The 11,173-nt window shown below is 35.8% G+C and overlaps 1 protein-coding gene across 1 annotated transcript in view; it reads right to left on the reverse strand.

Moving 5' to 3' along the window:
* Positions 1 to 7,075, reverse strand: part of LOC140157336 (N-acetylglucosamine-1-phosphotransferase subunit gamma-like) — a 77,609-nt gene extending 70,534 nt beyond the window's left edge. The window contains exon 1 of the mRNA XM_072180511.1: positions 6,957 to 7,075. The gene's annotated coding sequence lies outside the window, so the exon portion shown is untranslated. The remainder of the gene's footprint in view (positions 1 to 6,956) is intronic.
* Between the last annotated feature and the right edge of the window lie 4,098 nt (positions 7,076 to 11,173).

Below are 11,173 nucleotides of genomic sequence, written 5' to 3' on the forward strand. Positions count from 1 at the left end.
CTGGAACATCATTGACAGTAGTAAGTAGAGATTTTGCGAAATAAAGTTTGAAAATTTGCTTCAAATTTAACAGCAACTGTCTGCACATGAATTTTTTGCTCAGCTTTACTTTTAACACGAACGTCTGGTTGAATACTGTACCAAATAAGAAATTTTTTAATGCTAATTTATTGCACATTCTAGGGAAGCCTGATTACCTTTTTGAAATAGCCGAGGATTTCAAGGTTTTGTGTGTAAAACCTGAAGCATCCTATGTATAAAAGAATATATGAATATTGACTGTACATTATATATAACGATTCGTGGTACCAAAGCGTGCTACAGTTTATGTAGTTTAGGAGGCAGAGAATTTAACTTTAATTTTGTATACGTCAAAATATTATTTTAATTTAGTAAAAAATAAGACAGAAAAATGTTGAAAATTATATGTAAAAATTACATTAGACACCGGTTTTATGGTAATCTAATCTTTAATTTTCTGAAATAAACTTTGGGGTCTAATGTGGATTTTCTATATAAATCGAAAAATCCAGCAACGTCTATACAAGGAAAATACTGATCTATATAGCCACGTGCAGTCCGCCTAGAGAGCAGGCAGGTTTCAGAGAGGGCTTTTCACAGTAGCGTAGCCAGCGGGGGGGGGGGGCAAAAAATGAAAGAAAAAGTGCCCCTCTGACAAAAAAATGAAAGAGAAAATTAGGAGGGCAAAGTAAAAGAAAAAGGGCAAGGAGCCCCTTTTCTAGCAAAATTCAGGGCCCAAATAGTGTAAAATACAAAAATTTTCCGCGCTACGCGCGCACATTGTAACAATAAAGCCCTTTTTTAGCCGGACAATGGGCGAAAATAGTATAAAATACCATTTTCTTCGCGCTACTCTCGCACATCATCCCAATAAGGCCCTTTTCGGGAATCTCGAAGACATACAGTCTCTATGTATTGTATGATACAACTGCAATTTTTTTTTTTTTTTTTCCCAAAAATTTATCCTCCCCCCCCTGCCCCCGTAAGCTGGCTACGCCCCTGGCTTTTCAACAACTGATCATCTGCATGCTTTGAACCAACTGATTGAGAAAGCAAATGAGTATCAGCTGAAGCTTTGTATAGGCTATATAGATTATGGGAAAAATCTTTTGATTCGGTGGAACATAGTGATTTATTTGCAGCCTTTAGAATGATTGGAGTTAACAAAGGGTATGTTAAGATTCTAGAAGACATTTACACAAACGCCACAGCTACAATCCACATAGATAAGGATGTCTTCAAGCCTATCCACATACAGAGGGGAGTACGGCAAGGGGACCCAATCTCTCCAAATATATTCACAGCTGCCATGGAACCAATTTTCAAACAACTAGATTTAGAAGAAAGAGGTATTAACATCGATGACCTGAGGTTTGCAGATGATGTAGCCCTTACATCACCATCCGTCAAAGACTTGGAAGTTCAGCTAAATAGTTTGAACACTGAGAGCAGGAAAATTGGACTAAAAATACACACAAGGGGAAACGAAATACATGACCAACTTTGACAATAGAGAGTCCATTGAAATTGACAATGAACCGATAGAGAAAGTAGATAGATAGTATCTGGGCAAGACAGTCAAAATGGAGGACAACACAAGAGAGGAAGTCTTACTGAGAATCAAGGCTGGCTGGTGTTGTTTTGGCAGGTACAAAGACATCTTTTGTGATAAAAAGCTACCAATGGCATTGAGGAGGCGTATGTGTGATCAATGTGTGTTACCCACCATGACTTACGGCGCTGAAACCTGGTCGACAACTAAAGATCTAGAACAAAAACTCACCACGACACAGCAAGCCATGGAAAGACGTATGCTGAACATAATCAGAATCAGAAACAGTGACCTAAGAAGTAAAACTGGAGTCAAAGACATCATGGAAAGGATCGGTGAAGCAAAATGGAGATGGGCAGGACATGTGGCAAGAAAAAACAGATGGACAAAAAGAGTCACCGAGTGCCAACCAAGAACAGGAAAGCGTAGAAGAGTAAGACAAAGACGAAGATGGCGAGACGACAGCATATAGAGGCACCACTTAGGCAAGGGATGCGCAAGACGACAGAAATGGAAGATTCTTGAAGAGGGCTTCATACTACAGAGGATGAAACAGCCTAGGTTAGGTGAGGTGAGGTGAGTCCGCCCGGGCAGTCTGTAGAGTCAAAATCGATAATGTATTGTGCATGTATATAGGTCATGTATTGTCAAATTTATGTATGTGGAACACACAATTATCAACAATTTAGCGCTATAATACACATTAATGTTTTTAAGCGGATAAAATATGGTACGTTTTCTGTCTTTGCTTCTTTGTGGTATATTGCGATTATATCATGTATATGTTCAAATAAGCTTCAAGATGGCTACCATCAAATTTGGTAGCTGAGCGGTCCAAGGCGCTGGAAGTAGGCCGATGCTGTATGGTAATTGATAGCGGCACCGCGTAGGTTCGAACCCCACCTCTGTCATACTTTCCTTTTTATTTTAATTTCCTACATAATAGGGAAATATGGCTGAGAGGAGTGGCCGCATTATGCATTGTTAAGTTTCTTCCACCATTGGATGTGTAAGCTTGTGTACCCTGTATATTCCAATGGCTTAGATAAACATAGATAGCTGAGCTCGAGCTGGTACGTTGCCGTTTCATTGAAAATCACACACTGAGCAACCCGTTACGAAATGCAGGGACTTAACAAAAACAGCACCAAATACTATTAAAGTGGTAGCTGAATTTACTTTAGTATGTATGGATAAATGAATTTAAATGAATATCATAATTATATTAGCATATTCAACTTTACTGTGCACCAATATTTTAGCGTGCAACTGTTGTAAAAAAGTAAGGTTTGTTTCAAACACTAATGGTGACCCATTGCAAGGAGCAGCTTAATCAGCGCCAATATCGCAACATTGAAACAAGCAACTATACAAACATCCAACCCCACCAATCGTAGGCAATGAGGATAATGTGCCTTGCCCGGGGACACAACACGTTGACATGAGTGGGGTTCGAACCAACCTATGGATTATGAATCGAGCGCCTTGTCCACTCGGCCACACGTGTAAATAAAGATAAGCACACTCCTAAATCTAGTTCATTCGTCCTGTTGCCCGATCATCTAGACTACTTATGGAAATGAAGACGAAAATGTCGCAAAGTAGTCCAGATGATCGGGCTACACTGACGAAACCTACATTACACTAGATTTAGAGGATGTACGCACATTCCTTTAATTTAGCAATAATTACATAAAATAAGAATCCACTAGGAAATTTAATGCGTTTAAATATATAATTTGTTCAAATTCGTCTATCTTTACACAAAAGAGTAGATCTCTTGTCTAAATTGGTAAGATTTGATGCTGCTTTTGGAACGCTTTGTTATTTCATAGCGGGTATTCATGGTTTGATTTATAACGAACCGGCAACAAGCAATCTTGAGCAGACGACTCATTGGTTTGGGAAGCAGAGCGCTCTATCCTTATCTGCCTCGATGGCGTATTCCTGTAAAGCAATCCTCTTTACGCCATTCATAAATTCGCCTAGTCCCATTTCCTGAAATTTTCAAAAGTTACACTTGGCTGAGGTGGGGCTCAAACCCATGCCGCACATTACCGCTTTCGAAATACTACCAGGTTAATAGTACACGTGTGCGCACAAACCAGTTGGCCATCGATTCTTACGTAGCCGCCTTGAAACCTTAACTTATATACATAACTTACCGTGTATAGAATTAAATATTATCAACATTATGTGTATGGCTAGTATATTGACAATATTTTGTTGTTAATTGTGTGTTTCTCACTGCATACAGAAAATATGATAGAACCAGGACCTTATTATCAACTTCATGGCGGACATGCTGTAGGATTTGACCTGATTTCATACGGCGGAGCTCTCAACTTGGTACATATTTTACAGTGTTGTGATATACAATTTCTACAAGTTTAAACTGACTTTCAGCATAAAAATTTAACTAACCTTGAAGTTTCTATGTGTGACACACATCTTCATCAGAAGAAGTCCTGTGACGTTGCAAGTCCATCACAACATCGTACATGACTTCTTCTGATGAAACTGTGTCACACATCGAAAATTCAAGGTTAGTTGAATTTTTGTACTGAAAGTCAGTTTAAACTTTTAGAAAATACATATCACCTATCATTAAACTTTACGGCGTGACTTTTATTAGCGCACTTTTTGAGTTCGGTACAATCTACATCATAAAATGCTAACATCGTGGACCTACGTTCAATATTGCTTCTTTGAATGTTAAGAAAAATATTAACATGGCAAAACCAATACTTTGATCAAATTATAAGTTTATTTATTTAATTCTTGATAATGGTGTCTTCAATTTAGTTTCAGGTCATCCAATTATGCAGCTTGTTAAATATCAATGCTCCATACAGGTCAAACGGGCTATGGGTCAAACCAATCATTCGTCATTCCTATCATTTGACTATGACGATGGTTGTTTACCTCGCACATTCCAATGTCAAAACAAACAATCACTAATACAATTTGAAACAACTAATGTTTGTTATCTTATATTCTAATTCACCAAACTTGAACACCATTTTGCGTGGTATTAATGAAATTACAGATATAATTCATGAAAAATATCTAAATTGATAAATAAATATAATGGATTTAGAGCAATCGGGACTTTACTTACTTTATAAATAAGAATACTTACTTAGCCTGCTTTGGGAATGACACAGATTTATTGCAAAAGAAAACATAAGCAGTATGTCGGACTCCCGTTGAGTCGTAAATACCAGGCTATGATTAAATATCAAGTTCTCTTAAGGTCAGTTAAAGTACAAGTAAAACATTGGGACGCACTATTTGACTTCCAGGGGACTGGGAGGTAAGGTCAGGACACAGAATTAAAGAGGGTCGGGATTAGGTATTTGCCAGGTGCTTTAAAAAAAAAATTTGATGGGTAATTTTCTTTTTCAATACCTTCTAGTCCACCCCTGGAAATATTATGATGCGTCACTAAGTGGGATGAAATAAAACAAGTCATTCAAAATATCGTACAACTTTCAAGTTTTGACTATTATCAAACAGTCCGAGTTGAGCTGATGAGTTGTGCAAACTAACGAAACGTGCTTGATGCTCCACTTTTTAAGGGTCACTCACTGTGACAGCGTTTCGTCATATTGTTGGCCTCTATCATTCTTATATCGGATGTCGCACACAACATATGCAAGCTGTCTGCTCCTCTCTTTAAACGCCTTTAACATTCTTAACATTTGCTATAAAGTTCATACACTGTTCTTTAACATTCAAATGCTTCATTTGTTTTTATATCAGCAGTATACTAGCAAAGAGGAGGCTGGGTCAAACGATTTGCGAATATAAAATCCCGAGAGACTTAATTCGTGTGATTGGTTGTTGCCCATAATTATAGATTTTTTTAGCACCTGTCATTTTTTTCGGTCCACGCATTTCCATTTTCATGTCACTTTTTGGCAAATATTTATAGTTTCTTTTTTTAGGTATACCTTATTATGTGCATTGATTTAGCAATAAAACATTTCTAAAAGCCTCATATGATATTGATATTCATTCATCTTAATCACATACAATGTTCACGTTTCAAGAATAAACTATTTTTGTTTCACGCAATTCGTCGGTCGCAACACATAGTGGCGTAGAGTGATTTTCCAAACTTTCCGTTTCACATAGTGGCGTATAGCTTTAGAGCTAACTATTATCCTATAACAGTTATTCCTTGTTAACTATTAAAGACATAGTTTAATAGTTTGAACCTTAAACTTCAATTTCAAATGGAATCGGGCCACTGAGAGATAACAGTGGAGAAGTATAGACCCCGTTACTAGTAGCATATCCTTCAAAAACGGTTTGTTCGGAAACGTATTTTGTCCTTCACGTACGCCACTATGTGTTGCGACCGACGAATTGACTAATTTTAGTAATTCCATCACGATGGCAATATACTTGTTTTATCCGCGCAATTCTACTCAAAGTGCCATTTATTCCAGTATAGTGCAAGTTGCATTTTTTTACTCGCACACCGTCAGGCCCTGGTCAGTAACTGTTGACTGTTTTACTTGAGGCATGTGATGATGTGATCTCTCAACATTGATGCAGAATACCGATTAAGAAGTTGATTAATTTGTCTTGTCTTGTGATCTCTGACTGCATGGCATTGGTTTACCGCCAGTGGCAAGTTGTGCCCTGACACAATTTTAATGCATCATTTAATGTTCTCATGCCTCAACACTTTACTTATACCCTACACTCTTAGAAGAAGAAAAAAGATTCCAAGTATAAGGTTCTTGTGCTGTCCTGTATGCAGAACTTTATATAGTTCTACAAAGAACTAAAAATGTTCTAAAAAGGCCAGAAAGAATAACAAAGTTCTGTTAAAGGCTAGAAAGAACCATTTTCGGGTTCTTGTAATTTACTAGAGCCCCAGCTGTCCTGTATGTAGAACCAGTGGAACTTTTTCTTAAAATGGTGGTGAGCATCGAACAGTCAAACATATCACTTTTGTTTTTTACTAATAAATACAATTATTGAGTACAATGTCTAACTTGCCGAAGTTTATTCTTTGTGATTTGGAAGCCTTATTGGTTTTTTGGCTGTTTATTCATATATATATATAGTACTACAGCTTGACTTTTCTTAACATTTTGTTGTATTCTTATTCGATATATTGAAATCCTGAAATAAAAAATATGTAAAGACAAAAAACAAATCAACAATTAAAATTATCACCCCAATATATCACTGTAGCCGAAATAGATAAAGACTCGTTTTAGATCACGTGCGTTTTCAATCTTAAAAGTTGTTATTTCCAAAGCTATCCTTAAAACAATAATCTAAGTAAATGGATGCATTTGTTGGATTGTAGATAAATATTTCAAACATTTTGCTTGGAAAAGCCAATGAAAAAGTAACTCACTACTTGAGCTTTCGCCATCTGGGCTGACTTCTTGATCACAAGTGTCTTGGTCCACTGCTTTTCCCGCGAAACTACTGTACTTGTTGACATTTCTCTGAAGTGATGATGTTCAGCAGTGGATCGTGATACCTTCGTCGCAGTAGTTCCTTCCTCTATTCTTCCGGTGAATGCGTTTGAGTCATCAAGAAGGTATAATCTCTCTCGATCACGCATACGATCCACACTGCTCAAAACAAAAACATCGTCACTTCCGGGAAATGTTAACAAGGCGTTTCGCGGGAAAAGCAGTGGATCAAGACACTTGTGATGAAACCATCAGCCCAGATGGCGAAAGCTAAAGTAGTGAATTACTTTTACATTGGATTTGCCTAGGGAAATGTTTGAATTAATAATCCACGTAATTTCTCTGTTCATCGTCTACATTGTTAGGTGTAACAATTTGGTATAATTTGTAAACATTGATGTGACCCACTTGAAACTTCTACTCCGTATAGAAATAATTTAACTTCTTTTCTCAATTCTGAAAATATAATACTATGTATTGAAGGACAATCATACCAATAACACAATCTGTGGTAAAATAGGCAATTTGTTAATCATTTAAACATTTATTTATTTCAATTGACTGCAAGAAAGATTCTATACATGACAAACAGAATGTTCTATACAAAGCTTACAAATATCTACAAGAGAATATATTATACACGTCAATGTTATCTTCTGTCAATTTATTTTGAAACTGATTATCAAATCATTTAACGTTTATTGAAATTATACTCTGCTTTTAATGTGAGAAACATAATTCTATAGATTCATATCAATATGATAAATCATATATACTACTCACCATAACTATCATGATTATGAAAAGGCAGAAGTCATTTTTAAATTTACAGTTAGAAAATACCCAACCTTCAGTAGTGTTATACTGATTAAATAAATATCAAGAAAATGTTAAGAAGGATTACAATAAATCACAAAACAAGGATCAAGCTCTTCTGAAATATAGCTTGGAATTCCCCATTATGATATTGACATTTGCGTCATTAGCTTCTTTGTTAAAAGAAAGAAAATAAAACAAGCTTCAAATGTGTATTAAAGATAAGAATCCACTGGTAAGCCATGCAATTAGAAAAGGACATTATTCTGCGAAAATATCAAAAGAAAATACGCTATACATCTGATCTTGAATTAGCTCAACCGTACCCCGGAACACTATACCAACATCTCAATAATCTATTATTAATTACTAGAATTCGTGACATAAAGAAAAAAATAAATTAAAACAATGAACAATAATAATAATAAAAATACCATATTTATATTTGTAATGTAATGTAATATGTAGCTTTACTAATGTAGTCTATATTTCCAAGTCAATCGAAGTCTAAAATCATTATCTTTGTATATTCCCGCTGCTGCGTGATCGATCCGTAGAAGGTTATTGTTCTAGTGCTTCTAGTTATAATTGGGACGATTTGGCTTTCAAGAGTTAGAACTTAGTTGGGATAATAACTTTATATAAATGGTAGAGTACAGGGTGTAACAATAAATTTTTGATAATAGAATGATACAAGTATGCCGCTTACTTTTTGGTTTGATATTTATATGTCTATCAAGATCATTTCTTTAGCCACCAGATAAGCTTTGTTCCAATAAAATCGATGGTATGCAAGTGAAGATATGACCAATTATGTCTTAAAACCGCTTGGACAAAAGTGACTGAATAGAGTTGAACCATGGACCAGTTGGGCGGTGCTCTTATGATAGGTAGTTTTGAACAATGGGGTATTCGAAGTGGTAGAAATGATTACATAATAGAATATCTCCTTGAGTTTTTGAAAGTCACAACTAAGCACTAGTAATTGTGGCTGCAGCTCAACAACTTCAACCCCAATTCACGTTGGGAGAGCGTATTTTTGTGACATTCGGTAGCACATGGCGTCAAGCAGAAACCATACGATTGTTTATAGCTCATTTTCCAAACTCACGTCTTCCATCAAGACATACAATTACATAGAACTATGAGAAGTATGTAGAATTTGTTAACAGAAACGCTGGCAATAGTGGTCGCCCCAGAACAGCTAGAAGCCCAGCTGAACTTAATTTCAAAATTTTATTGTTTTGTACTTTTCTCAGTTTTACCAATGATATATCAGGGATATGAGAAATTACTTTATAAAATTATTTGAAAGAAATGTCATTACTTCTTTTATTTTAAAGAAATATCATATCATTATTAAGTTCATGTTAAGTATATGAAGAAACACCACTTATAACTCTTTTGTGTCAGTTATTTGATGTGTAATACACGATAAGCATATCTATTCGGTTCAACTTTAAATGCTCAAACATGTCAAAAGTGGCCCAACACGTTTTCTGGACAATTTAATTAATTGGACATAACTTTTGAACCCAAGCTAGTAAAGAAACCAACTAAACGTCTTCTTTTAGCCAAGATATTACTAATTGTATTGCATATAACATTTGTGCCATAACTCTTTTAGTTTTTTCCTGAGAAGTCAAAATGCAATTGTATAAACTTTATTGTTACACCCTGTAGTTCCACCAATCTTGATTTTTCTGGCTCGTTTCGAGGCTGACTCTGACCCTTACCCTTACGCACAATATAAGGACCCGAAGTCCCGAACGCATAAACTTAAAAGGATTGCGTGCTTTTAAAATTCGCTCCAAATTAAATACGTATAATGAAAAGTGAAGCGGCCATAACACTGTTACTTCAAGAGTGTCAATATACCAATTTTTTGAACATTACAAATACTACGATCACCCCATTTTCACTATTAAAATTGCACAACATGGATCGATCACTCTGCATCGTAATAATATAGAGATTACCATGCTAGCAAATTATTGTACGAGTTACAGAAAAATACATTGTACATCTTTTAACACATGGTACAAACATGTGGTACGTCTGCATCATCGCTGAAACAATTACCTAATAATGTTGCGTAACAATACGTGACAACAGGTTTGCATCAAGAATATTGTACACTTTCCTCATTATGTTAAAAGAATGATTCTCCTTCTCATATTCATAAATATTCTCCGTAATAATATTTGTACATGTGTTAAAATTGTACTTTAATTGAGACCGATTCCATACAGCGTATTATAAGTAGGTCACCACAATGGGATCCAAATATAGAGTAAGACAAATTAAAATCAATAAAATACAAAAAGGTATAGAGTGTCGTGTCATTGATTGGATTATGATTATACTTACTGCGAGTAAGTCGAGTAAGTCGGTAAAAGACAGGTGCAAATTGGTTCACATTAATACACAGAAACATTCCTATGGTGACTGTTAACCAGTTTTGCCAACCTATATTCTCTGAAATCGACATCTGGTCACGATAAAATTACACTATTATGAAATGTAAATAATTCATCCGTGTGGAAGGAAGAGTTTGCTGAAACAAATTACGGCATGATGCTGCTCGTAGTTTGTATGTCAGTACAGATTACAAGATTTGGGATGTGTTGGTTCTTAGAATAGTTGCCACCAGGCCCGTACGCAGGGGGGGTGCGGGGGTGCGACTGCACCTCCCCAAATTTGCAAAAGTATTCAAAAAGTTCCAAAATCTAAGAATTTGGGAGCGTAGCGAGCAAAAAATTCATGTTTTTTACGTTTTTTTGGTCAAAAAAGGTCAAAATTTGGGGGAAAAAGTCCACTTTTCACAAAATCGCCCCCCCTTTGGGAAAAAAGTCCACTTTTTCAAAATCAGCACCCCCCAAAAAAATCCTGCGTACGGGCCTGGTTGCCACATCTGTGTCACATCATTTGTTTGTTTGGGCGGTATTCCAGGTAGCGGTAAAACGTACAGTACTAGTAACATTGTCATTAAGATTTCCAACGAAGTTAACAGGCCACAGGTTTTAAGTTACTACATGTATATACGTAGTTGTCATCAAGATGCTATTGCGTGCTCGACAATTTCGTCAGATTTCATGTTATTCGTACTGTTCTCAGAAATATATGGTACACTTTCTATGTGTCGTAAAAAGTATATACAATATTTAGAGTTAAATATAAATTTAAATAGAAATGTCAGTGCTCAATTAAAGTTGCAAAACTCAGCCCACGAAACACATTATTTATTGCAATCAGTGGTAATAAATAATAGTGTTGGCAGTGATTTTTTAAAAATATCATAAGGATCAAGCGCATGTGTAAAATGCTGTAATTCCAT

The sequence above is a fragment of the Amphiura filiformis genome, chromosome 1 (assembly GCF_039555335.1).
Source record: "Amphiura filiformis chromosome 1, Afil_fr2py, whole genome shotgun sequence".
Classification (NCBI taxonomy): Eukaryota; Metazoa; Echinodermata; class Ophiuroidea; order Amphilepidida; family Amphiuridae; genus Amphiura; species Amphiura filiformis.